The sequence below is a fragment of the Tachysurus fulvidraco genome, chromosome 17 (assembly GCF_022655615.1).
Source record: "Tachysurus fulvidraco isolate hzauxx_2018 chromosome 17, HZAU_PFXX_2.0, whole genome shotgun sequence".
Classification (NCBI taxonomy): domain Eukaryota; kingdom Metazoa; phylum Chordata; class Actinopteri; order Siluriformes; family Bagridae; genus Tachysurus; species Tachysurus fulvidraco.
Genome location: NC_062534.1, coordinates 10,375,675 through 10,390,254, shown reverse-complemented (window position 1 = coordinate 10,390,254; position 14,580 = coordinate 10,375,675). Strand labels below are relative to the sequence as shown.

At 40.0% G+C, this 14,580-nt stretch overlaps 1 long non-coding RNA gene across 1 annotated transcript; it reads left to right on the top strand.

Moving 5' to 3' along the window:
• LOC113635693 lies at positions 1 to 5,227 on the top strand. The gene is made up of 5 exons (XR_003438888.2): positions 1 to 676; positions 3,299 to 3,452; positions 3,776 to 3,803; positions 3,897 to 4,055; positions 5,011 to 5,227. It is a non-coding gene; the product is annotated as an uncharacterized LOC113635693 (long non-coding RNA).
• The last annotated feature ends 9,353 nt before the right edge of the window (positions 5,228 to 14,580 follow it).

Below are 14,580 nucleotides of genomic sequence, written 5' to 3'. Positions count from 1 at the left end.
TAAGAACCACTTTTCCTGGTTCGGAGCCGGTGCTTTGGCGGTCGAAACAGAAAGAACTGGTTCTAAATTAGGCTCTGGCTCCGAACCAGCACTCAAACTGCCTCGGTGGAAAAGGGGCATGAGTCAGCCACTGAAGAGCTACCTCTCAGTGCCGGATCCAAGCCCGCTGAAAATTGGAGGGTTGTGTCAGTAAATGAAATCTGCATCTCCATAAAGTTGGTCAGCAGCAGGAAGCATGAAGTGCTCTAAAACTTCCTGGTATAAAGCTGCATTGCCCTTGGACCTCAGAAAACACAGTGGACCAACACCAGCAGATGACATGGTACCCCAAACCATCACTGACTGTGGAAACTTTTCACTGGACCTCAAGCAATGTGGATTGTGTGTCTCTCATCTCTTACTCCAGACTCTGGGACCCCGATTTCCAAAGGAAATGCAAAATTACACAATGGTTTGGAATATCAGGGCATTCATACCTTCCATTGTCATATCTTTTCAAAATCAACATGTTTTTGAATATTGTTTCCTTGTCCCATCTTGACTGTCGCTTTTTTTAATTAATCATTTGATTTACATACTTACATACTTATCAGAATCAGAATCAGAAACAGATTTATTGGACAAGTGTGTTGACACACACAAGGAATTTGGTTCCAGCAGTTTGTGACTCTCAAAGGTACAGACATAAATAACACAATACTATTCAAGAAAACAATGCAGATGATGAGATACAATGTAGACAGAATGAGTATAAAATGTGGATATAGAATGAATAAAATATATAAAATATGAATATGGAATATGAATGATCAGCAATGTACATAAAGTGTGGGAGTGCAAATAACAATATTGTGCAATATTATGCTTTTGTGCAATATACAGCAGCAGTAGTGTGTAATATACGATTTGATGATTTGATGACTGACAGTCCTGATAATGCAGTACTTATGATAAGAAGCAGTGAATGTAATTATGGTGAGTTGTTGATCATGGTGATTGCCTGGGGAAAGAATCTGTTCCTGTGTCTGGCAGTTTTAGTAAGCAAAGTTCTGAAGCCTGTAGCGCCTGCCAGAAGGGAGGAGTCGAAAGAGGTTATGTCCAGGGTGCGAAGGATCAGTAGTGATTTTCTCTGCCCGGTTTCTGGTTCTTGTGTCGTACAAGTCCTGGAAAGTGGGCAGGGAGGCACCAATTATTTTTTCTGCTGTTCTAACCGTGTGTTGCAGTCTGTTTTTGTCCTGTTTTGTTGCTGCACCAAACCAGATGGTGATGGATGTGCACAGGACAGATTCTATGACTGCAGTGTAGAACAGCATCAACAGCTCCTGTGGCAGACCATACTTCCAGACCATACTTATTGATGGCATTTATATATATATATATATATATATATATATATATATATATATATATATATATATATCTATATATATATATATAGTGATCCCTAGTTTATCGTGGTAAATGGGGAACGGAACCCCTCACGATAGGTGAAAATGCGTGAAGTAGGATTAGCCCTAAGTTTGATCTTTTCACTGATGGTCATCATCTTCCTCTTCCTCTTGGGCTCACTAGAGGAATCTTTTGCAGGGGCACGGCACTTAGGAGGCATTGTAAGGGCTTAATGAAAAGTTAATTTCGAACACAATACGCCAGACACAGTTGACAGCATGAACGAGAGTGGCGAGATACAACAAGGGAAGAAGCAGGGAGTGAATGCGATGATGCGCAGCCAATCAGATCAGATCTCGCGCCGAGAACCAATCATGTGCCTTGTCTGAGTGCCCGTGTACATGAGTCTCTGAGAGAGTTTCTCTCTTTGTTTGGCATCCTAGGAAACTGTTTTTATTGTTATTTTTCGATGAATATTTTTGAAAAATCAGTGATGCACTGAGGCCACGAATCTTGAACTGCAAAGTGGCGAGGTATTACTGTATATGTGATATAAAGTATATCATATATGAAATATATGATATATGAAATACTGTATATATATATAAAGACTATACACCTTCTGCTTCCCAGATAGCAAGGTGACATTGATACAATGTTGAGTTTTCATCCAAACCACCATCTTGAGATTGCTATTTCAGTATTTAAAGTATGTTGGATCAACCTTGAAATGCTGATGAATTCTGATAGCACAAATGGGTGGAGACTGGGATATTAAACTAACATTGATTTGTTGTTAATAACTACATCAAAATGCTTTTTTATTTTTTACTTTTTCTGATTTGTTGAAATCAGTGATTAAGTCTGAAATACTATAATAATATAATGAAACCATCAGTACACAAAATTCTGTGTTACATGGTAAACAGTGTTGAAGCAGTAAATGATTATGTTGAGTTTCCTAAATTTGACATAAAGTCATCTGGTTAAGACTCTAATGATTCCGTTACAGAGGTTCCCTGGTGTCTGATAAGGTTCTCTTGCATCAATCCATTATGCATGATGTTAATAATGGCACAGCTGGCTCATAAGCATTTGACATTGATACTGAATCGGAGGTGCAAACCAGTGGGTTTTTTAGGGAGATTGCAATATTGGGCTTCTACCTTCTCTGTCTCTCTTGTTGCACTCACCACACTTTTGAGTATTTTTCAAATGTTTAAACAATTGCAATTCATAAACAATTGCAAACAGTTAAATTATAGGTCAATATAGATGGGCTTCCACTTTTGATAAGCAGTATTCATTGATTCTTGAATTCTGATTATACCAAACATTCCTTCCTCGTACTATGGTATGAAAAAGCCTCAGTTTTATAAATTGAAACAAAATGTAAGTCACTCTGGATGAGGGTGTCTACTAAATGCAGTAAATATAAATGTAAGTTGTGCACAGAGATAATAGCTGGCCTCATTGCTATTTTACAAAATATCATTGAAGTACTGTAGATTGGGTAGGGATTTTTGTCCTATTTCAAAAGTTTCAAAATTGATAAATTTTTCTCCTATCCATTTGAGTCAACCAACATAGGCTGCTGTAAAGTGTGGAGGGTTGCATGACAATCTTGATGTAACCAGGCTCCAAGATATTAAGCAATAGTATTTCCTTTGTCTTGACAAAAATGTCTTTATGCCACTCATCCATATAAAATAATGAATTGTTTGTAGATTACAACATGCTTTTGCTGTTTTAAGAGAAGCTTGTATTTAACATAAGTTGTTCCTGCTTTTTTCATTTGTTCTATATCTCCAAGGGAAAGTTTAAATTAGTTTAGTCTTGTAATTCTAGGGGTTTAAAAAATTCTAGTTTAAAAAAATGAAGCATTAATGCATTGTTCAATTGCAAAAAGGTGGCCCAGAAATTCTGCCACACAGCTGGCTGATTGGAGAGAAGCTTCTATGGCCACCATATTCACCCAAAGACACAGCTAAGGTAGTTTAAGAATATGAGCTGTCCACTGAGGGATGGTTGACATGAAGCTGTTAGACACCTTGTAAGTCTAGGTAAGTGTGTAAGTTCAAATTAGGCATAAATTAAGTATAAGGTTGAACTAATATTTTTGGACAAAATCCAAGTAATACTTAAAAAAAAGCCTTTGTATTAATTTCAGAAGGAACAAAAGTGTTTTTAAAAAATAAGGGCAAGGGGAAAGAATAATAAGTGCAAAGGGAAAAAATAAAATCAAATTACTAGATGTATTTGTCAGTTTCCTGGCAGTTTATAACACTATATGATATTGTTACTTTATATTACAGTATATTTTGGAAATTAATATGTGAATCTGTTTAGTAGTGACAATTATAAAAGTAAAAATTCTTGTTTGCAGATGAAAAGGATTCTGCGAGACAATTAATGTAAGACAATTGCAAAGATTTCCTTATACAGTATGTATGTTAAAATATATTGTACAATATTTATTAAACTGTAATCTTTTTATTCTCCACAAGATAACTTTCCAAGTTGATTGGAACTGTCACAGAACTTTCAGACAGTGTTTGCCTTCTTCTAAGCAGCCACGTTTCCCTGTCTCAGTCCCTCTGCATCATACCTATGAGCTTGAGAGTGCTGAGGAGATTTCACAATCTAATAAAGCAAGGCAAATAATGGTGAGTAGACCATTATTTTTAAGCCATTTTTGAGACATTTTGACATATTCTCTCTGCTTTGTGTTAACCTTTTTGTGTAGCAGTACTGTGTCAAGTGTCTCCTTTTTTTTAGAAGTGATTGGGGTGAGGCTTTAAATGGGGCTTTTGGATTGTGGACTGAGGAGCTTAGTGGGATACTTTTTAGAAATGGCCATTTGTGTATGTTGCATGCCATCAAACCTTTTGACTAGGATAAATTGCTAGCCTCCGCTTGGGATGAAGAACTCCTAGTACACTTAACTGGTAAAAGCGACTGTTATTTTCTCTTTGGTGACTGATCATTGCCACCAAGTGAATCCAACTTATGGGGTTGTGTGAATAGGCCAGGCCCTTGAATTGGCAGTTTTAGAGTATTAGCCATTGTGCACAGTGCAGCACTGATCTTTTAAATAGTTATTCACTAGTTTGCATGATTTGTGGAACTGGACTGGCCCATCCTGATGCTTGGTGACTTATAATCCTCCAATTTTGAAAGTTGAAGGTAAAATGTGAAGGTTGATCTGGGAGCGGGCATGTTAAAGTGTTTAGCCACCAGGCTGTCACCATCTTATTGTGTCTTTCAAATTCTTTTTGATGTTTTCCCTTGTTATTTTTTTTAATGGTTCAATAAATTTTTTTTTCCTTTTCTGATAAATTATGTTTTTTTTTCAATCAATCCCAATTCAGTTTGTGTTATTTGACTTTATTTCTGTTTTGTTTAATGTCTTGACTTGAGTTGTGGGTTGTTTATTTAGGCTGTGAACATGCCGTTGCAGTTGTTGGCAGAAGTGCTTTCAGTAACTGTACATGAATAGTTTGGGTGTTTTTGCTTACTTTTGTTAATGGCACAACCTGTGCTGTGTAATGTGATGTTTTTATTTGTATGAGAGTGAATTGTGTGTGTATGAATTTCTAACTGTGTCTCATTTCCCTTCAGCATTGTTGTCGCCACCTACAGCAAGAGAGTGCCTTTCTGCATGTTCTGGCAGCGGCAGTGCTCACATATGAGCTGTGGTGTTGGGGTGCAAATACGTTGGATGTCCTCTAGCTTAGCGATGCCGGGATTCCATTTTGGAGATGCACCCATTTTGATTGTGTTTTCTTGCATCTGAATGATTTATATGCTATCTAAAATAAAGTATTTGTAAATACAATGCGGTCTGATACGTTGCTTAACAGCCCAGATTTGGTAATATACCCCCTACTTCAGCAAGTATACAAGTTAGGTGTTTGGGCTGCTGGGTTATCCACGTTTCTGTTTTCAAGCGCATGTGTGCTGCCACATATGGCAGGTGAGACGCCTCAACATAATAGAAGGAACTTCACTGGATGAGAGTCCCTCGCATACTTTCCTGTGCACTGACCAATGAGCTGGCATCATTAATAAACTAAGCTTGAAAGATGGTTAAAGGGTTAAAGGGTAATTGAAGCAAAAGAGGATACTTTCTTGAATATGTTTATATTTGGTGAGTTATTACTATCAATGATATTAATATTTTCCATCTGCCTTTATTTAGTTTTCCCAAAAATCTACCTTATTCTATGCAACATTCACCTCTTCCAGTCCCTCCATTAATGTATTCAATAGCAGACATTTTATATCCTGCTGTTGCTCTAATTTGTTTAGATGGTTATTGTGCAATCAGTACTGTAGTGTAATGTTGATCTTTTTTTTAATGACAATATTGAATCAATGGTATGAGGTTGTTTTTTCCAACCTGAAAATAGTTTCAACAATAAATGAGAGTGAAAATATATCACAAAACATATTTTCCCACTGACAAAGAAACAATCAGTCTATAATTTTAATGGTAGGTTTATTTTAACAGTCATAAACAGAATAACAACAACAACAAAAAAACAACAACAGAAAATCATATTTCAAAAAAGTTAGAAGTAAATTGATTTGCATTTTAATGAGTGTAGTAAGTATATGATCCCCTATCAATCAGCAAGATTTCTGGCTCCCAGGTGTCTTTTATACAGGTAATGAGCTATTAGGAGCACTCTCTTAAAGGTTAATGTCAATGTCCCTCGTTCTGGGGCTTCATGCAAGTTCTCACCTCATGAAGTTTTACTGGTTTGGAGGAGGAGGAATGCTGGCTATGACTCAAGAGCATCGTTAAACATGGAGCTGGAAACATTATGCTTCGGGGGTGTTCTTCAGATAAACAGAACAGGACAACTTCAGCCATCAAAGGGACGATGGACGGGGCAATGTACCGCCAAGACAACATTATGTACTGTATGCTTGCAGCACATGTGTCGAGCAGAGTAGTTTGCAACACTGGAGCTCCACAAGGGATAGTTCTATTTTCTTTCCTCTTTGACCTGTACGCTGCAGACTTCATCTACTGTACTGAGTCCTGCCATCTTCAGAAATTTTCTGATGGCTCAGCTATAGTTGGTTGCACAAACATTTGGCGAGGAGACAGGTCTACAGTTGATAATTTTGTCATATGGTGTGAGTGGAACCATATACTGCTAAATGTGACAAACACAAAGGAGCTAGTGGTCTGAGGAGGCAATAAGGCACCTATGACCACTTATTCCACCCATAGGGTCTCTGTGAATCTGGGAGTTTACATTCATAAGAAACTGGACCGGACTAAGAAGTCTGAAGTCATCTATTTTCTGAGGTGGTAAAGGTCCTTCAACATCTGCAGGACAATGCTGAAGATGTTCTACGAGTCTGTGGTAGCCATCTTTTTTGCTGTTGAATGCTGGGGCAGTGGACTGAAGGTAGCTGATGCCAACAGACTGAACAAACCTATCCTTGTGGCCAGTGATGGGGTGGAGCTGGACTCTCTGACTGCGGTGTCAGAAAGAAGGATGTTGTGAAAGCTACTGGCGACGTGGACACCCAGGAGCTGGCCAAAAGCATCAAGAGTGCCATGCATGAGCTGTTGGGACTCTATAAAGGCTGGGATGGTCAAACACGATGTGGAGAATATCCTGGACACTTCTGAGTGTACTGTGGACTGGGAGGGTTAGTCCTCTGCTCAGCAGGGATGCCCAGTTGGCATACTGTGTCATGGACCCAGAAGAAGCCCAAAGACTATGAACAGCTGAAGCAGGAAATCCTCATACACTGGGGATCCTCATACACTGGATCTCCTTTCAATGTCCCCAGACTCATGTCAGGGAAACAGGTGACCTTATACATTACGAAGTCTTTTAAACAGCTAACTCCTAAGGCCACAGGTCCACTAAGCTCAAGATCCACTTCAGTTTGCGCACATGATACCATCCTCTATCTACTAAACGTGGCATTGGCTATGGTATCCACTGTTATGCTGATGACATGCAGCAATATGTTTCAGCTAAGTCAGATGTGAGTCACCAGTTTAATAAGACTGAAGATTGTGTGAAGGACATTAGACAATGGATGCTTTCTAACTTCCTCCTGCTTAACTCTGACAAGACAGAAGTGCTTTTAATAGGTCCACAGGCAGCCAGAAGTAAGCTTTCTGATTACAAAGTACCTCTGGATGGTCTTTCTATTACATCATGCGCAGCAGTAAAAGACCTTGGTGTGATTATTGATTATTGGTCTTTTTTTTGAAGCTTACATAAATAATAACACAAGGGTAGCCTTATTTCATCTCAGAAATATTGCCAAGATAAAAAAAATATGATATCATTACATGATGGAGGAACACTAGTTCATGCATTTGTTAGCTCTAGGTTGGATTATTGTAATGCTTTACTGTCTGGATGTTCCAGTAGGAGCATAAACAAGCTCCAGTTAGTCCTAACTAGAACCAGAAGATATGAACATATCAACCCATATCTTATCCTCATGAAGCTCCCAGTCAAGTTTTGCATTGATTATAAAATACTATTACTAACCTATATACTGTAGCACTTACTGGACAGGTACCACAGTACCTGAGTGATCTTTTGTATTTTTATGATCCGTCATGCCTTCTTCGTTAAAAAGGTGCAGGCTATTTGGTGGTACCTCAATGTCACAACCAGAGGAGGAAGGAGACAGACCCGTATGCAGGATAGCTTCAAATGAAAGGGGTTTAATAAATAATGAAGACAAAGACATACAAGACGATAACTGAAACAATACAAATGACGACACTTAACAACGACTAGACATGACGAAGAGTAAACGTAACTAATGATTCCGCGCTGCACTCGGCAACGCGGCTCACTTAACTATAAAAGACACGATGACACAATAAGGATCAGGTGTGGATTCAAGGAGGGGCAGACGAAGGCAGGGCAGACACGTGACGAGGAAGATCCGGGCTGAGTCCTGACAGTAACCTCCCCCTCGAGGCGTGGCTCCCTAAGAGCCAAACCCCGACAAGGCACACACGGCGAAGGCAGACAGGAGGAGCGAGGAACACGGCGAAGGCAGATGGGGGGAGCAATGCACACGGCGAGGCCGGTGAGGGGAGTAAGGCACACGGCGAGGTAGGTGGGGGGAGCAAGGGTCACGGCGGCACAGCCAGCGAGGGCCGGGCGACGTCCACAGCTGAGGAGAGGGGCCGAACGACGTCCACAGCCGAGCGGAAGGGCCGAGCGACGTCCACAGCCGAGCTGAAGGGCCGAGTGACGTCTACAGCCGAGCTGAAGGGCCGAGCGACGTCTACAGCCGAGCTGAAGGGCCGAGTGACGTATACAGCCAAGCTGAAGGGCCGAGTGACATCCACAGCCGAGCTGAAGGGCCGCGCATAACCCCCGACGCACCGCGGCCAGACCCACGTCCTGATGACCAGAATAGAAGGGTGGGAGGGTGGGAAAGATCCTTCACCACGGGCCTGCAGCACCCCCCATGGAAGAAGTGAAGCGACGTCCTCCTCGGACGGAACCGGAAGTGGAGCGACGTCCTTCACCGGAAAAAATGCGGGGCGGTGCCGCAGGGCACCAAAAAATAAAAAAGGGGCAAAAACGGGATGGTGACATCCTCCGCGAATGAAGTGAGGTGATGACCGCTTCGGACGGAACCGAAAGTGGAGCGGCGTCCCTCATCGGAAAAAATGCGGAGTGATGTCACCGAAAAAAGAAAAAAGGGTCAAAAGGACTGCCGGAACAGTCCAGGGGAAGATGAAAAAAAGCCGGTCCGAGCAGGAAGCTATCCTGCTGGGTCTTAGTTCTTAGGCGGAATCATTTTTGTCACAACCAGAGGAGAAAGGAGACAGACCCGTATGCAGAATAGCTTCAAATGAAAGGGGTTTAATAAATACTGAAGACAAAGACATAAAAGACGATAACTGAAACAATACACAAATGACGACACTTAACAACGCAACGCGGCTCACTTGAATATAAAAGACACGATGACACAATAAGGATCAGGTGTGGAGACAGGGAGGGGCAGACGAAGGCAGGGCAGACACGTGACGAGGAAGATAAACAAAAGGCACGTGGCCAAAAGTCCTGGCTGAGTCCTGACACTCAAGTACAAAAGGCTAAAGCTGTTACGGATTTGCCAGGCTGCACACTCACTATCCCGCAACGCTCCGCTTTGCCTGACTACTAATCACCGTCATCTGTTCTCAATCACCTGCTCACAGTATAAAAGGATTGCCACATTCACTCATTCCCCGTCTGGTCTCGTTAATACATGCATCTCTTTCAAGTGCATTGTTATTACCTGCCTGGCTCTACTAACCCTTTAAGAATTTGTTCGTCTCTCTACAGTTATCGTTGTCATCGTCCTCTGTCGTCTGTCAAGTTAAGGATTGTCTCGTCTGTATTCTGTGACTGTCAGTTGTGTCTGTGTTTGGAGTTGTGTTACTCATCATCTTCTTCATCCCTGCTCTCATTCGTACTATTACATTTGTTTAGTGTGGTGTTGAGAAATATCTCAAAAGCCCCAAAATCCCTTAGTGTTTGAAGTTTATAATATAATACTATATTATAAGTGTCTTAAGACATAGGATTAATCACAAGAAAAATATGTTATAATTATTAAAGAAGTAAAAGAATCACACTTGAGCCATAAGTTAAAAAGTTAAATAATTTATTGAAATGAAAAATTTAGGTAAAAGGTATTATTCAATAAGTGAAGTAGCTAGACTCAGTGCTGGGAGGCCTATTAGAAGTAGCAGGTGGGCTTGGGGAACCAGGTTCAGGATTTGAAGGAGAAGCTGGTGAAGTGGGAGAGATGGAGCGAATATAGGAATGGGTGGTAGATGCAGGAAAGGCAGGGGGTTCGAGCTTAGGGCAGCAAGGGCCAACATGAGGGCAACCATCAATTTGGGCACTCTGCTCTTTAGTATCACACTAAGGGGATTGCGTGGATTCATTTGAAGTATAGGGTTTCCTCACAATGTGTGAAGGCATGAAGGGCCACTCAGGCAGTTCAGGGTCACTGAAATGTTCCAAAAACTTGGCAAGCGCCAGCAACGGTATGATGTTAGAAGTCCAGCTGGCTGCCTGGAAGAGGTGGGACAAGCAGGCTGAATCATTTGGCTAGCTGGATAGGCCCACTGAGACTGAGGCAATGGATCTAAGGGGAAAAAGAGGAAATGAGTAACTTTTAGCAGGAATAGTTGAACTAATGCTTAAAATATGCAAAAGCAAGCCCAGTCTGGGACATTATGGACTGAGATCACGAGAATGCAGTCAACTTGGCAAGTTAGCAAAGAAAGTGCAAGGAAACCTACCAGTAGCAAGACAGCAGCAAGTATAAACTACATTATAGCAGTAGGTGAAAAAAGGCTTTATCTATAATCAAAAGTTGCAGAATAAACATGTAATCAAAGAATAACTATGTAACAAAATAGAATAAAATAAAAGATGATGAGAAAACCTACTCATTGTAGATGAAGAGGAATTAATCCATGAGATTTTTGATAAAAGAGTTGAGCGGGAAAATGAGATAGAAATGAGATAGAGATAGAATTACAGCGCTCTTGATTGCAGTTTCTTTAATATCAATGACGAGAAAGGTTGGAAAAATAGTAAATTAAATAGGCAGGAAAATCCATAAATGGGCATATGAGTAATGGGCAGGCTTCAATTCTTGGAAATAAGGGGATTTCAGAAAATAGGATATTGGGTCATAAAATAGGCGTATGAGGCGGGCTCAGAGTTCCGACACTAGTTTTTTCTGAATAGCTTTTCTTGCCTAGAGGAGTAGGCCTGGAGGGTTCATGGGTATAGAGTGTTTGGTGAACTGGGATGTCCGGATGCTGTCAGCTTACCACCCTCACAAGTTGCTCATGTTTGCACAGAGGGCACCACACTGTTGTGTGGTGAGATGCTTTACATCCCAGGAAGCCCTCATATCTGTGTGACCTTCTGTCTACTGTATAGCCTTTTAGTTATGGTGTCATAGATAGTCCCTGTCTGCACTTTGCACATAATTTACATTGTCTATCACCTGATTACAATCATACCGAACAATTTACTTTTTCTTTCTCTCTCTCTCTCTCTCTCTCTCTCTCTCTCTCTCTCTCTCTCTCTCTCTCTCTCTCTATATATATATATATATATATATATATATATATATTTCTCTCTCTCTATGTCTCTCTCTCTCTCTCTCTCTCTCTCTATCTATATATATATAAATATATAAATATCTATATATATATATATATATATATATATATATATATATACACGTATATATATATATGTGTGGCATATATATATATACGTATATATGTGTGTATATATATATATATATATATATATATATATATATATATATATATATATATATATATATATATATATATATATATACACATATATACGTATATATATATATGCCACTCCTAAGCCCCCAATGTTCCGAGTTCCTAGTCTGATTGTCTCTTCTTACAAAGCTACTTCTTCAGTCCTGACTTCCTACTCCTGGTTGGAGCCTTGTCACCCGGTGGTCACCCTGCCAGGGATTGATCTGCATGGTCAGCCAGAGACTCATGGGATTTTTTTGGATGGAGCCGCCTGGATACTGTTGTGCCTTGAACCGATGTTGTGTCAGTCCACTGTATGGACTGGACTTTAGAAGCAATCTTTTGAAGACTTTGACAGAAATTAATTAGTGTTGGGTCCATGGTAAACTCAGAGTTTGTGCTCACCCCCTAGTTCCTTAAGAGCCTTTGGTTGCACCATTATAAACTGTTGTAGAAATTACAATAAGGGAAGCAGTGCAGTGAGAATCATGTTTTTTTTTCTCCAGTGCCTTTAACACCATTTGCCCCACCCATTTAGAGATAAGCTGGATAGTATGGGTTTGGACACAAGCCTGGTGAGATGGATCACAGACTACCTAGCAGATAGACCACATTATGTCAGTCTGAATGGCTGTGGTTCAGACACTGTGGTTAGTGACACTGGAGCACCACAGGGGGCTGTGCTCTCTCCTGTAATGTTCACCAGGGGTGGCTCAGGATTTCCTCTTTAGGGGAACTTAGCCCTCAGTGAGAATTTAAAACAAGAATAGTTTTATTTTATATGACTACATTGTAAGCCAAAAGATAAGGTATTATTTAAAATGGCAAAAGTGGACACCAAAATTTTATGCATGATGTAATGATGCCAGTCTTGAATCAAATCAGTTCAAGTATGTGTGCATTCTCTACGAACAGTTTGTCCAATGAATGCAGTCATTAATAAAAAATATTCACAAGACAAAGACCAAATCAATAAATGTTATTTTTATTTAGCATTGAGTGGATTGTTTGCATTAATATTTTGTTTGTGCTATCAACACTGGTCATAAGAATAGTGAAATTTCACTGCTTTTGGTTGCCGTCTTTGCGGCTTTCTGCCGATTAACGTTATAGATAAATGCCTCCAGCTCTGACTGCGCGTGCACGTTGCGTGTGCCTGTGCTTCTCCGTTCAAATAAAGCAGACAGCTGATGACGCACTTTTGACAGACTACAATGCATGTGCGTAAAAGCAAAGTAAAAAAAAAATTGCTCTTGGTTCAAACTGATAAATAATTTTCTTTCCCATTGATGACATGTCCTGCATTTTAACTTATTTGTATTTTTTATTTATGAAAGTAAAAATTATACTTTTAGTTTTAGGGTGGCTGAGATCACAGACAGGGGTCTAAAAAGGTCTAGAACCACCCCTAATGTTCACCCTATACATATCTGAATTCCTGTACAACTCTGAGCTCTGCCATATTCAGAAATACTGTGTAGGGATGGACAGGAGGGGGAATACAGGAGCCTCCTCCAGCCAGTGCGTCCAGCCATCTGCAGCTAAACACCTCCAAAGCCAAGGAGATGGAGGTGGATTTTCATAGGAATAAACCAAATTCTTACTCTAAGTCCATACAGGGGGTTGAGGTGGAGATGGTCAGAACCTACACATATCTAGTGCTGCAGCTGATAGGCTGGACTGGCTCACAAACAAGGATACTCTACTCAGGACAGGACAGAGCCATCTATACTTCCTTAGGAAGACTGCATCATTCAGCATCTGTCAAAAACTGCTACACATCTTCACCCATTCTGTGGTTGCTAGTGTCCTCTTCTATGCTCTAGTGTGCTGGGGAGAAAGCTGTGGTATGGCAGGGTGGAAACATACAAATTGAGGAGTGACTTAGTACATCTACCCTGGGGATCCAGGATGTTCTTGGCATTGACCCATGACTGTTCTTCTGGGCTCCCAGTCTATGAGATACTGCAGCCAGCCCCTAAGACTCCAGGAGTCCAAGTAGCTTGTTCCCCATCAACCTCTATGGGTGTTTGAGCTGGTGGTGGTTCATTTGTGTTTCCTGTATAAGTGAGCTTAAGGGGAGATGCATGGAGTTGGAATGGTAAGTTGATTTGTCTTAAAATTTTGAAAGGCCCAGTTATTTTTTCAGGCATTATAAAGTACATGGAAGAATTCAGACATAATAATTAATTAGTAGCTTCTTTTATATTTTCTCAGAGACTAAAAAATGATGTTTAAAAGATGTAGTTCATCTACAGTATCACTAGATGGATCATCTCCCTTTTTTCATTGTCTGGGCGGTCCTCTGAAGTGAGCTTTGTAGTGGCTGTGTCCTTTGTACCACCTGCTAAAGAATTTACTATCAGACAGGCAGGTATCATATATAATCCAATAAAATAAATTGGATCAAATTTGGTAAAATAATAATTCACTGATTCTTGAGATAAGGGAAAATTGATTAATGTTAATTTGTAGAAAAAGGTGTCAACAAACAAAGCATGTAAGAGAAGAGTTTTAATGAAAAAGCTTTTTTTCTGACAACTGACATTTATAGACTTCATACCTTCTCTTCATACCTTTATTTCAAACACATTAAACCCTGCTATTTTAATTTGCTGCATTTAAAAAAGTCTAAAGACTTCAGTTATCTAATTGTGATGTCTTTTTTCAGTTTTTCCTGCAGTGTTGTTATTTTATGTCTGTACCGTTGAAGGTCACCTACAGCCATTACCAAATTCCTTGTTTGTGTAAAACATAGTTGACCAAAAAATCTTGTGTGTTGTATATTGGAGCCATTTTGTTTGTATGTATGTATATATATATATATATATATATATATATATATATATATATATATATAT